This window comes from Panthera uncia, chromosome F1 (assembly GCF_023721935.1).
Source record: "Panthera uncia isolate 11264 chromosome F1, Puncia_PCG_1.0, whole genome shotgun sequence".
Taxonomy (NCBI): Eukaryota; Metazoa; Chordata; class Mammalia; order Carnivora; family Felidae; genus Panthera; species Panthera uncia.
In genome coordinates, this window is record NC_064813.1 from 54,845,252 (window position 1) to 54,859,805 (window position 14,554).

The 14,554-nt window shown below is 35.2% G+C and overlaps 1 long non-coding RNA gene across 2 annotated transcripts in view; it reads right to left on the bottom strand.

Moving 5' to 3' along the window:
* LOC125925524 (uncharacterized) overlaps nt 1-14,554 on the bottom strand; it is a 401,134-nt gene that overhangs the window by 301,965 nt on the left and 84,615 nt on the right. For both annotated transcript variants that reach the window (XR_007458857.1, XR_007458856.1), the window contains exon 3: nt 8,758-8,820. This is a non-coding gene — a long non-coding RNA (uncharacterized LOC125925524). The remainder of the gene's footprint in view (nt 1-8,757; nt 8,821-14,554) is intronic.

The following is a 14,554-nucleotide window of genomic DNA, read 5'->3' on the forward strand; positions in this document are numbered from 1 at the left end:
TTTATTTATTTAGAGAGCCACGTGCATGCACGTGCACACGCATGAGAGCAGGAGAGGTGAGAGTATGCTTCTTGCCTCACAGTTATAATGTGGTTGCTGTCATGCTATTCCTCACATCTGCATTCTAGTCAGGAAGAAGGGGGAGAGGAGAGAAGCTGCATCTGTCTTTTTATTAGGAAAGTAAAAGCTTCCCCCAAATTTCCCTTTATGTCTCATTACATAAGAGACAGACTTCTCTGTAAGTCTCCTGGCTTCCAAGTAGGTTAATGAGCAACTCTGACAATAAGAGATATTGGGAAACCTCTTATCTAACTTTCAAGCCCTAATACTGGGGAGAGGCAGGGTAGAAAAGGAGTGCTTCCTGGGTGAACCAAATAATCTCTACCACACTGGCCTTCATTCTGTTCCATAAACATACCAAACTAAGTCCTTTGTTAAGGCCTTTGAATGAGCCAATCCCACTGCTAAGAATGTTTCTCTCCCATAACTTTTCACAACTTCGTTTTTGTAATCCAGGTCTCACTCCAGATATCATTGACACCCTTTCTGATTACCCTGTCTGAAACTGTCCCCCCAAACCTGTCACTCTCTATGCCATTGTATGGTTATATTTTTAAAGCACTTAGAATAAGAAGCATGGCAGAATAGAGGAGTAACTTCTCCATCTTTGGAGGATGGAGAAGTAGAGAAAGGAAATCACACATTAGCTGAAAAAGAACAATCAGAAAAAAAATTTAAAAATAAACAAGCTAGCTTCTCTTTCACCAAATATCCATACTGCACATGTTCATTAGCCTCCCCATATCCCCCTTCGTATTACCCAATTTCCCTTCTAGAGCTAGAAGTAACTGACTATTCTAGGGGTATCGAGCAGATGACATAGAGATTGCTTGGAAAGGTGGTGCTGTGGGCTGACCCACTGCCAGGGAGTAACTGTTTCAAAAGGATAGCTTGCTTCTGGCATTATATGCTAAAATTGAGACTCTTGACTTTTCAGCCTCCAAAGCCTAAATGTTTGGCATGAATAGCAGAAATCTGGCATTTTCAATGCTCATATGTCCAAAAGCTGGAAAACTAGAAAATGCTAAGAGTCTCAAATTGGTGTCCACTTTGGAATATTTGGCCCAGGAAAATGTATATTCTCATGCTGCAGGAAGTTGGTTTGCAAAATGAAGGCGGAATTGAGGCCAAAAAGCAAGAACCATTTGCCAGAGTGTAGATGAAATATGATAGTTTGCTGCACAAAGTTTCTTTTTAAAAGTTATTTGCAGCTGCCATGACACATCTTTAAAATTGTAATATGTAGAACTGTTATTTAGGAATTCCAATGGAGGGAAACAAATCTCAACTGTTTACATTTAAACATGATGTAGTAAGATACTAAGGAATAAATGTAAACATTATAGATTGGACAAAGTATTACAAGTGAAACATGCCTCAAATCAAAGCATAGACTTAAATGGTCCAAAGAAAAGCAGAAATTCTCATTTTCATAGAAAATCTGCATCACTATTATTCTACTGAGCAGACTTTCCTATGGTATGTTGAGAGAAAATACAATGTTTTAGAAAGTGTTTAAGTCAAAGTAATGCAATGATGGAACTCCGCTGCTTGTAAAAGAAAGAATTCTTAACAGATAATAGTACCCTTAATTCCATTTTCTATTTCCTTTGAAGAAAGGAGCATAACCATAGAAACTCGTTATGTGAAATTTACTGGTTAGAAAAACACAAAACATTTGACTTAAAAAGTTAGAAACTATATGTAACCAAGACTAGACTATTAAAATAGATCAAAATATGGCAAGCAGCTAGAAAACAGAGAGTGTTTGCAGAAATGAAGAGAGAGAAGAAAGAAAGAAAGAAAGAAAGAAAGAAAGAAAGAGAAAGAGGAAGAAAGAAAGAGAGAAAGGAAGAAAGAGAAAGAGAGAGAGAGAAAGAAAAGAAAAGAAAAGAAAAGAAGAGGAGAGAGAGAAAGGAAGGAAGGAAGGAAGGAAGGAAGGAAGGAAGGAAGAAAGAGAGAGAGAAAGGAAGAAAAATGAAAGAAAGAAAAAGAAAAGTTAAGAAGCAGTGAAATGCAGAAGACAAAGCGGAGAGATTTTTAATTTTACTTTTCAGTCTGTTTTATTGAAGAACAAATTCAAGAAAGTGCCAAGATACAATTTGCAATTCTGAATTTTCTATTTTCTGGAGATATCAGTAGGAATTTAAGGTACAAAGCATAGAGGAATAAAGTATGAAAGGGAATAGGAAATAGTTTATTCTAATAAAGAATATTTTTGTGTTTCTCACTGAATTCACACTCTCATTCGGAGAGATGGCAGTTAATGGTAGAAACATCTTTTAAATTCTCCATTCCTTATCTAGTCACCACCCACACTAGCATTTCCACTGATTTGTTACTGTTTTCAGGAGAGCCTGCTAATTGAGGAAGTCCAAGCTTTTAGTGAGAATATACCCATTGGCCTGGGCTGATTTGCCTTTTTGGCGACTTCAGATCATCCTTCACCTTAAAATGCAAAATGCAAAACACCTAACCTCCGTCTGGAGCAAGACTTTCTGGGTTCAGAATTGGCTCTCCCACTTATTCAACGTGTAACTTTAGACAAATCATTTAACATTTCTTGCTACAGTTTCCTCACCTGTATAATAGAAGTAATAGTCCTAACGCCTACCTATAAGGGTGTAGATAAGGGTTAAATAAGATCAAAAAGGTATAGTGCTTACAATGGTACCTGGAATTTTATAAGTCCTCAATAAGTCTTAGCTATTATTATGATTACCTTGTGCCATAAGTAACTAGTCGAAGAACAAATATGAGTAAACAAGCAAACATTAGTTAATATTAATGAATTAGCTTCCCTTGTACCCAAATAAACTAAGCACAACATTATCCTACTATCTGATTCTAATCTGTGTTGTACCGAGACATTTCATCCTTACCAAACAGTCCATACAATAGACCAAAAATATAGTCCTTACATTTGCCAGCCTCCCTTGCAGTTAATTGGAGCATATGGCTAATATCTGGCCAATGCACAGGAGAAAGTGATAGATACCTCTACCCATGAAAGCTCCAGCTCTTTCTTCCTCAATCATAGCAGCCTTAGAGGGTGGGCATGTGCTCCAGACGGTGAAGTTTTCAGATGAAGGACAGCATCCCAACATGCATCACACTTTTCATAAATGAGACATACACCTGTGTATATTAAACCACCAAGAATGTATGGTTTTTTGTTACCGTAACATTGCCTAGCATAATCCTCACTACCACAGTGGTCAAAATGATGCATAGCTTCATAGTAAAGAAATTAAAAACAAAACAAACAACACAACATTATTCCAATCCCTTAATAATATCCAGGGAAGTCTGCTATCTCAATTAAAGAAGATTCAAAGCCTCCTTCTCCTCTTAATTTCCCAGGCTGGCACAGTGGCCAATTCTGATCCATAGTATTTTTATTTTATTTCCAACCTGGCATTCTTTATTTCACATCTAAGGAGCATATTTACTATGGCCTTAACTCTCTGGGCTGTTTTCTGGAGCTAAATATCTAAACATAAATACAACTAGTGGATTTCTGCTGATTCCTTCATTGGAGAACACACAACATAAAACATCCATTTGGGATATTAGCTGTAATTCAGGTGGAAATGGTGATGCTAAAAGATGGTTCCTGCATCCCTCAGGGACCCTTTCATCCATCCCCCTTAGGGTTGCCTCACTGGTTAACATTTATCTCTGTACTTCTTTCTTGTGTAATCATTAGGCAAGATATCATCCTATTATGTCATAGGTTTATTTGAGTTACTAGTGGATTTATGTTTAGTGAAAAGATAGATGTACTGTGATAAAGCTAAATTGTTAACTTCATTTGAAAAGTTCTATAAGGATGTCTTGCTCTTTAGAGGTCTAAAAAGTTGTGATAAAATACAAATACAAAGTTATCTCAAAAAGGCCAAAGATTTCCCGTGCCCTAGCCAAGAGGCTGAGCACATATTTAAAAACAAAACAAAACAGTGGGCTGGAAAATGAGAAGTCAAGGACTAATGCTATAATGACGACATGAAGTTTGATTTGTATGTCCTGAGGTTTTTAAGGGCAGACATTGATAGATCAGAGATTTGCCTTAGGGACTACACTGGCCCTATAATCTAAAGTACAGGAACTCTTCTAGGGGAAGGACAAATATAAAAGGAATTAGCTTGAAAGACTCATTGGATAAGGTGTTTTTAGTGTTCAAGAGAAAATTTTTGAAAAAGAGTCTCTGGTACCAGGTTTATTTTTATGACACTAGTCAATGAAAACCTTTAAAAGCCATATTTGCAAAGTTATGTATATACTAAGTAGGATCCAGGCAGCCAAGAGCCCTGGCTTTTGGTATTTTAGTGAAAGACCCAGGGAACAGTCATCATTATTCATGTAAAATTGTGAATTTTATAAACAGAAATAAAAAGAAAGGACAAAATATACTTTAAAAGAGTAAGGCATTTTGAATGATGAAAATACTGTACTTTGCTGTTCTAAGTATTCATCTTGCTTAACTGAAAATACATTACTGGAGAATTTTTACAGTCTTTTTCTACCTGAACAACAATAACCTCTTAAAAATGTGTGAAAAGAATTGCTTGTTTGCCTCTTTGTCCTTAGTTGAATTTGCTTTGGTAAAATACTGATAAACACATTAGCCAAACAAAGTGGAGGAATTGAGTGATTATCCAGATAATTTTGTCTTTATAAGAACTGTTTTCACCTAAACTATTGAAACTATTTGGTCTGTAACATTTTTCAATACTTTGTAAAATGAATTGTAGAGCTAGGTTCAGCAGTTACCTAGACAAGAGATATCTGTGTGGTGAGCTACCACAAACCTTAGGATAAAGGAATTTTTGTTGCTAGTATAAATTATCTAGTTTTCCTGCTGACATAGCTTCTTTTTATTTTACCTCTGAGGATGCAAGTTACAGGAAATTATAGCACTTTGGGGATATTCTAAGCACTGTGACTTTTTCATGAGGCATACTTTACTCACAAGTTTTCTCTGTTTAGGAATTTCTTATTCTTGGTAATCCCCCAGAAGGATAGCCTATACCAAGACATCCTTTGCAAAATCAGTAATTCATTTCATATTTGATTTGTCATCTACATGTGAACCTGGGGAAGAAAATTATCCTGAAGCTTCCTTGGGCACTGTGATGGTTAATTTCATGTGTCGAAATCAGCTGGGTCATGGAGTACCCAGATGTTTGGGCAAATATTATTCCGAACATTTCTGTGAGGGTGTTTTTGGATGAAATTAACATTGAAATTGGTGGACTTTGCTTAAAGCAGATTGCCCTCCATAATGTGTGTGCACCTTATCCAGTCCGTTGAAGGCCTGAATAGAACATAAAGACTGTCCTCTCCTGAGCAAGAGAGAATTCTATAGCATTGTCTCTCAGACTGGAATTGCAGATTCAGCTATTCTGGATCTACAGCCTTCCACTCAACCTACAGATTCTGGACTTGCCAGTGTGTATAATCATGCAAGCCAATTTCTTTAATAAATTGACATATGCATACACACACACACACACACACACACACACACATCCTACTGGTTCTGTTTCTCTGGGAAATCCCAACTAATACAGGTATAAGTATATATCTACAGAAAGATTATCCTGATCTACCCCTTGAGGGGAATATATTAATAGGACAATCCAGATAAGTATGACTCATGCTCAGCAGCCTCTCAGTAATATTATTATATTTTTATAAGAAAAACAAGACAGCCAAAACTATCTGTGATTTGAAAAATGTCATGAGGTCTTTTCACAAGGTGACTTGGATTATGCTTTCTTCTAACTATGGGGAACATTTCTTTGTTTTGTTTCTATCCAAACTACTGAAGAGAAAGATGAAGAAAGAACTTTCTATTCCAAATATCTGATCAACCATCATACTGTAAACTCCTAGAAGATCAAGATAACTCTTTTAGCACTCTTGCAAATGGCCCTCATCCACAATCACATGAGAGCAGATCCTTAATAGATGCTCCTAAAGACATGGACTTAAGAGCAAATACATACATACATACATACATACATACATACATAAAATAATAAAATAAAACCAAAACCAAAACAAAAAAAATATAAAAAACAAATCAACTAAATGTTCAACTTCACAGCATGCACTTTTCCTTCTATGCATCTCTTTAATAATGAAAAAAAAAGGTGGAGGATGTAGGAGACAAGTTAGAATTAGAATTAGTTGAACAAACAATGTAAAAATATTAGAGAATCATGGAATTTAGGCACATGCTATCTTGAAAAGCTTCAGAATGGCAATCAAAGGAATATTCCAAAGGTAGGACCTGAACCAATAAAAATCTTTAGGAAAGATTCATGAGACAGAATGAACGGAGTGGCTGAATATACCAGAAATGGAAGAAAAATCCTAGAGTTAAGAGATGTATTTTTTCATTCAACAGACATTTATTAAACACAGACTGTGTCAAGTGCTATGTTATTTGCTAAAGTACACCAGTTTTGAACTTGGATCAAGACACATAATGCTAGGCAAACATAGATGTAATTTTTCTCCTCATGTGCTACCAACAAATTCTCCAGTCACCACTAGTACCACATTTCAACCTTTAAATGCACATACTTTACCCAGATTCTCATAAGTAAGAATGAGTGATAGTTGTTTCAAAAGTATTTCTCCCATCTGAATTTTTGTTTCTAAAGGAACAATAACTTAAGCCAAAGAGAACAGTAGAAAAGAATAATAAAGTTACAGGAAGGAAAAAGGAGACAGAGAAATAGGAGACAGAGAAAGAACAAGATGGGGTAGAAAAAGATTATGGGGAAATACTCAGACCTTCTCATTCTCCTTAAACATATCCAGTACTAGCTATTCTACTGCAAAACACCAAGAGGCACAGGGACAGGCATCCTAAATTCACGATCAAAGATTTATCTAAGAATGTTTTTAATTTTTTGGGATGTGTGTGTGTGTGTGTGTGTGTGTGTGTGTGTAGCAACTATATTCTGATTTTATTTGCAAGGGCTAAGATTTAACTTTGCTTGAAGATATCTAAGTCAAAAAACAATAGGACAATAATTAAATTCAAGTTGCTTTGAAACTTAGTTTTCTCCTAAAGAACTCTTACATCAAGGACAAAATCAAAACAAATGGGAAATATTTAGAAAATGACAACAATAACAAACAAAAGACTGTTAGCACCTAACAATAATGGCTAATATTTTTCCCAATTAACCCACATATCTAAGAAGCTCAGTGAGTAACAAACATAACGAAAAAATAAACACACACACACACACACACACACACACACCCCAGAGAACATCACGATCAAATTGATGTAAAGTAGTAATAGACGCTAAATTCAAAAGGAGCCACAGAAGACACATTATGTACAGAATAAGAAAATTAAAAATGACAGCATACTTCTCATAAATAATGCAATCCATAAAAAAAGTATTAGGAAGAAAAATGCCAACCTAGAATTCTATACCCAGCAAATACCTTTATAAATAAAAAGTAAAATAAACCATTTTTTAGGCATCAGAAAGCTAAGGGTTCACCACCTGCAGGTCTGCACTATAAGAAATGTCAAGGAATTTCTTCAAGTGAAAGAAGATTATAACAGTTGGTAACTTTCAATCTACACAAAGGATAGAAGTGTGCCAGAAATGATAACATATATAAGTAAATACAAAAGCCATTTTTCTCATGGTTTAATCTCTTTAAAACACAAGTAACTACTTAATGCAAAAGTAATAAAAAGTATCGTGGATTTTAAAGTACATGGAAATAAAATACATGATAAAAATAGCACTCTAGAAAGGGAAGGGAAAATTGAAGTAACCTGTTGGAAATTTCTTATGCTATATATATGAAGTTGTATAATACTGTTTGAAGATAGACTATAAAAATTTAAAGATTTATATTATAAATCCTAGAGCAACAACTGAAAAAAAAAAAGCAAAGAGTTGTAGCTAATAAGCCAAAAGTGAAGATAAAACTTAATTATAAAAGAAACTCAATCATTCTAAAAGACTTAGAAAGAGGAAAAAAGAAACAAATATCTGTTATAATAAATAGAAAACAAATAGGATGGCATATTTAAACTTCACCATATCAAAAAGTATACTAAATACAATTTACCTGAACATGTTGATTAAAAGAGCAAAAAAAATTCATTTCAAAATGAAAAATGAGTCAATTCAATACGAATGTATAGCAATCCTATGTCTATATAGAACAATAGAACTTTAGAATAAATGAAGCAAAAAGTAAAAGTAGACAACCCCACAATTATAATTGCAAATTTTAACACTATTGACTCATAAGTGATAGAAAGAAGAGACAGCAAATTGGCAGATCATACAGAAAATCTGAATATCACTATCAAACAACTTGATCTCATTGATATTTATAGAACGTAGCATCCAAAGACAGTGCAATGCCATTAATTTCAAAGAACATACAACATAGTCCATAATCTAAGGCATAAAACGAATTTTTAAGTAATTTTAAAAAGATTGAAATCAGATGACATCAGCAAGAGGGCAGAATAGGAAGCACCAGATATTCTCCCTCCATGGAGATACCAATTCAACATCAATACATGGAACAATTCCCTTGGTGAGAAATCCAAAAGCTAGGTAAGAGTCTCCTGCATTCCAGAGAGGCATGGAACCAGCCACATCAAAACTGCTAGGGAAGTGTATGTCACTCACTCACCAGAGCTCCTCACATCAGCACAGCATGGTGATTGAGGGGAAAATCCCAAGTCCTGGCTTCTCCCTGCGGAGAGAAAGAGAACACTGAAACGTGCATTTAATGTGTAGACTTTTCAGGAGGCTACCTGAGGGACTAGTATTTGCTTTGCCTGAATCTGAGTGCTGGCAGAAAAGGGTCCCCAGTCAGGGGCCACTGCGGGGGGAAAAAAAGTGACATTTTGCACTAGCACATACTCCCTTGCCATAGTCCTTATCCAAGGCTCAGAGTGGAATGAGTGGGAGAAAACTCCCAACTCCTGGATTATCCCCAGGGAGGAAAAGAGTTGAAGCATCCATCCAATAGTCTAGCTTGGGATGCAAGTGCTGCCCAAGGAACTGGCTTCTCTGTCACAAGTCTCAGAGAACTAAACTGGTATAAATGCCTGGGGGCACTAGGTGGCTTACTGCTGCTCCAAAGAGCACATGGAACAACAAACAGGAAAATACAACTCAGCTGCTTTACTCACAGGGGGAAAAAGGGAAGAGTGGAGGGTTTGTCCAATATTCTGGATTTTAGGGTTGCTGCCTCAGGGACTGGTTTCTAATTTCTCCAACTCAGATTGTTGACAGGACCCAATGTACTCCAGATAACTGAGGACTTCTGAGAGCAAAAAACAGCTGGGCAACTTACAGCAACTCCAGAGAATCTACAGCACTACAAACAGATAACAGAGGGTGTAAGGATTTCTAAGCTTCAAGACAAATAAGTTTGTAAAACCTGTTTAATCGGGAATTTACACACACAAGGCTGGAGAGAACATATCCACAGAAAGCTTGGAGAAGTCCCCAGAATCCTTTGTGGGGCTGATTGGTAAAGATCTTTCTCTGTACTAAGACAGTCTATACAGACTGGAAGAGGTGTTTGATCCTAATACAAAGTATAAGGCATACAAAGGAATGGTAAAACATGACCCAAACAAAGGAATTAATATATCTCCAGAAACTCACCCTAAAGAAACAGAGATATAGGAATTACATGACAAAGAATTAAAAGTAACTGTCATAAAGATGCTCAATGAGCTCAGCGAAACAAGGCATGAATAAAACTGGAATGTTAACAAAGAGAAAATATTTTTAAAAACCAAGGAAATTTTAGAAGTGACCATAAAATAATTGAATTGAAAAATTCGGTAGAGAGGTTCAGTAACAGACTTGATCAAACAGAAGAAAGAATCAGTGAACTCAAAAACAGATCACTTTAAATTATCTAGTCAGAGGGGCAAAAAGATAAAAGAATGAATAAAAGTTAAGACAGTCTAAGGGAACTATGGGACACCACCAGCCAGAACAATATACTAATTATGGGAGTCCTAAAAGGAGAAGAGAGAGAAAGAAAGGGGAAGAAATCTTATTTGCAGAAATAATGGCCAAAAAAACTTTCTATATCTGGGTAAGGAAATGAGCATCTAGATCCAAGAAGGCCAACGGATTCCAAAGAGGATGAATTCAAAGAAGGATACACTGAAACACATTATAATCAAATTGTTAATAGTCAAAAACAAAGAGAGAATTTTGAAAGGAGCAAGAAAAAATCAGCTTTGTCATGTATAAGGCACCCTCCATAACACTATAAGCAGACTTTTCGGTAGAAACCATGCAGGACAGAAGGGAGCAGGATGATGTATTCAAAGTACTAGAACAAAAACTAACCACAAAGAACACTATCTATCTATCTATCTATCTATCTATAGCAAAACTGCCCTTAAAAATTGAAGGAGAAATAATAAAGACTTTCTCAGAAAAACAGAAGCTTAGGGAGTCCTCACCACTAGAACTGCCTTTCAAGAAATCCTAAAAGGAGTCCTTTGAGGTGAAATGAAAGGAGAATAGATAGCACCATGAAAATATATGAAAGGATGAAGCTTGCTGGTAAAGGCAAATAAAGAAACAAATATAGAATACTGTAATACTATAATGGTGGTGAATCAATCACTTTTTTTTATTAAAAATTTTCTAATGTTTATTTATTTATTTTTTTTTTTGAGAGAGAGACAGAGTGTGAGTGGGGAGGGGCAGAGAGAGAGGAAGACACAGAATCCGAAGCAGGCTCTAGGCTCTGAGCTGTCAGCAAAGAGCCTGACACGGAACTTAAATCCATGAACTGTGAGATCATGACCTGAGCCGAAGTTGGACACTTAACCGACTGAGTCACCCAGGCGCCCCTACAAGACTCACTTTAGATTTGAAAACACACATAGGCTGAGGGATGGAATAAGATAGTCCATGCAAATGGTAAACAAAAGAGTTCAGGAATGGCCACACTTATAATAGACAAAATAATCTTTAAACTCAAAGACTTTTACAGGAGACATAGAAGGGCATTATACAGTAATAAAAGGGTCAATTTACTAAAAATATATAACTGTAAACATATAGGAACCCAAATATATGAAGCAAAAATTGACAGAATTGAAGGTAGAAAGAGACAGCAACACAATACCAGTAGATTTCAATACCCTTTCAATAATAGAACAACTAGACAGAAGATAAATAAGGAGGCAGAAGACTGGAATAACACTATAGAAGAAACGGACCCAACAGATACATACAGAGTATTTCACCCATTGGCAACAGAATTCACATTCTTCTCAACTGTATTCAGAATATTTTCAAAGGTGTATTAGGGTCACAAAACATGTCAACAAATTTAAGAAGACTGAAATGATACCACATAGATTTTTTTTCTGACCACATGGAATGAAACTAGAATCAAAGCAGAAGGGAAGCTCCAAAATTAACAACTATGTGGAAATGAAATAACGCATCCTGAGCAACCAATGAGTCAAAGAAGACATGAAAAGATAAATTAAAAAAATTTTGAGACAAAAACAAAAGTACAATATGACAAAAGATGGGATTCAGCAGAAGCATTACTAACAAGAAATTTATAGCGGCAAATGCCCACATTTGAAAAAGAAGAAAGATCCCAAGTAAACAACCTAATTTTATATATCAAGGAACTAGAAAAAGAAGAATGAATGGATCCCAATAAAATCAGAAATGAAAGAGGAGACATTACAACTACTGATGCCAAAGGGGAAAAAAAAGGATTATAAGAGACTACTGTGTGCAATTAAATGCCAAAAAATGGATAAATTTCTAGATATATAAAATGTACCAAGACTGAATCATGAAGAAATAGAAAAATCTGAGCAAACATATAACTAATAAGGAGATTGAAACACTAATAAAAATCCTCCCAACAAAGAAAAGCCCAGGATCAAATGGTTTTACTGCAGAATTCTATAAAACATCTATTTAGAATTAACATCAAGCCCTCTCAAACTCTTCCAAAAAATAGGAATGTTTCCAAACTCATTTTGTGAGGCTAGCATTATCCTGATACTAAAGCTAGACAAAGACATTATAAGAAAACTATAGACCAATATCTTTGATGAATACAGATAATACTTAACAAAGTATTAGTGAACTGAATTCAATGACACATTAAAAGGCTCAATAAGCTATGACCAAGTGGGATTTATCCCTGGGATGCCAGGATAAAAATAATCAATGTGATACACGACATTACAGAACAAAAAATAACAATCACATAATCATCTCAATAGATGCAGAGAAAGCATTTTACAAAATTCAATACCCTTTAACGATAAAAAAAAGTCAACAAACTAGGAATAGAAGGCAATCATCTCCACACAATAAAGTTCACATATGTAAAGCCCACAGCTAACATCATACTCAATGGTAAAAAGGCAAAGGCTTTCCTCTAAGATCAGTAAAAAGATAAAGGTGCCCATTCACCTCATCTACTCAACATAATACTGGAAGTCCTATACAAAGCAATTAAGCAAGAAAAAGAAAAGCCACTCAAATTGGAAAGGAATAAGTAAAATTATCTCTCTTCATTGATGATATAATATTTTTTTAATGTTTACTTTTAAGAGAGAGACCTGGGGAGGGGAAGGAAGACAGAGGATCTGAGGCAGGCTCCCTGATGACAACAGAGACCATGATGTGGGGTTTGAACTCATGAACCCCGAGATCATGACCTGAGCTGAAGTCAAACACTTAACTGACTGAGCCACCCAGGCTCATAATCTTGGAGAACCCTAAAGGTTTCACCAAAAACAACAACAACAAGAAACCTCCCCCCAAAGAAACACAGAAACACCTGTGAGAACAGTCAAATTCAGCAATGTTGCAGGATACCATCAACACTCAAAAATCAGTTCCTTTTCTATACACTAACAATGAACAACCCAAAAAGGAAACCAAGAAAATGATACCCATTTACAATAACATCAAAAAGAAAATACTTGTGAATAAATTTAACCAAAGAGGTGAAGTGTATTTCAGCACTCTGAAAACTATAAAATCATTGCTAAAAGAAATTAAAGAAGACACAAGTAAATGAAAAGACATCCTGTATTCATGAATTAAAGGACTTAAAATTATTAAAAAGCTCATACCTACCCAAGTGGATTCAATGCATACTCTGCCAAATGGCAATTTTTTCAGAAATAGAAAAACTATCTGAAATCCAAAAGTTCATATGGAAGCACAGTTTTCAGGCCAAACAATCATGAGAGAAAAGGACAAAACAATCTTGAGAAAGAAAAAAAAACTAGAGGCTTCACAGTTTCTGATTTTAAAACATTACAAACCTGCAGTAATCAAAACAATATGGTGCTCACAACAAGACAAACATATAAACCAAAAGAACAGAATAGAGAGCCCAGAAATAAATCCATTCATGGATAGTCAAATAATCTTTAATAAGAATGTGAAGACTACACATGGGGAAAGGACAGTCTCTTCAACAAATTGTATTGGCAGTATTGTATTATATCCACATGCAAAAATGAAATTGAACTTACTTTACATTGTATACAAAAATCAACTAAAAGTGAATTAAAGACTTAAACATGTATATAAAACTATCAAACTCCTAGAAGAAAAAAATAAAGGGAACTCTCCATAACATTGATCTTACCAATGATTTCTTGGAAATGATGCCAAAAGCACAGGCAATAAAAACATAATAGACAAGTGTGGCTATATCAAACTAAAAATCTTCTGCACATCAAAGGAAATAATCAGTACAGTGAAAAATGCAACATAAAGAAAGGGAGAAAATACTTGCAAACCATATATTTGATAAGAGTCTAATATCCTAAATGTATATGGAACTCCTATAACTCAATAAAAAAATAATCAATTAAATAATAGGCAAAGGACTTGAATAGACATTTCTCTAAAGTAGACATACAAATGGCTAATTTGTATGAGAAAAGATGCTCAACATCACTAATCATCATGGAAATGCAAATCAAAACTATAATGAGATATCACCCCTCCATTACCTATTAGGATGGTCATTAAAAAAAGAAATAAATAACAGAAAATAAATACAAGTTTTGGTGAGGATGTGGTGAAATTAGAGCCCTTGTATACTATTAGTAGGATTATAAAATGTTGTAACTGCTATGTAAAACAGTATGGAAGTTCCTCAAAAAAGTAAGAAATAGAACTACCATATGACCCAGGAGTCCCATTTCTGGGATTTATCTAAAAGAACTGAACACAGACTTTGAAGAGACATTTCTGCTCCCTTGTTCCTTGAAGCATTGCTCACAACAGTCAAGATATGGATACCACCTAAGTGTCTGTCAACAGTTGAATGAATAAAGAAAATGTTTTAACATGATATATACGTACAATAGAATGTTACTGAGCCATCAGAAGAAGGAAATCTTGCTGTTTGTGAGAACATGGATGAAACTGGAGGACATTATGCT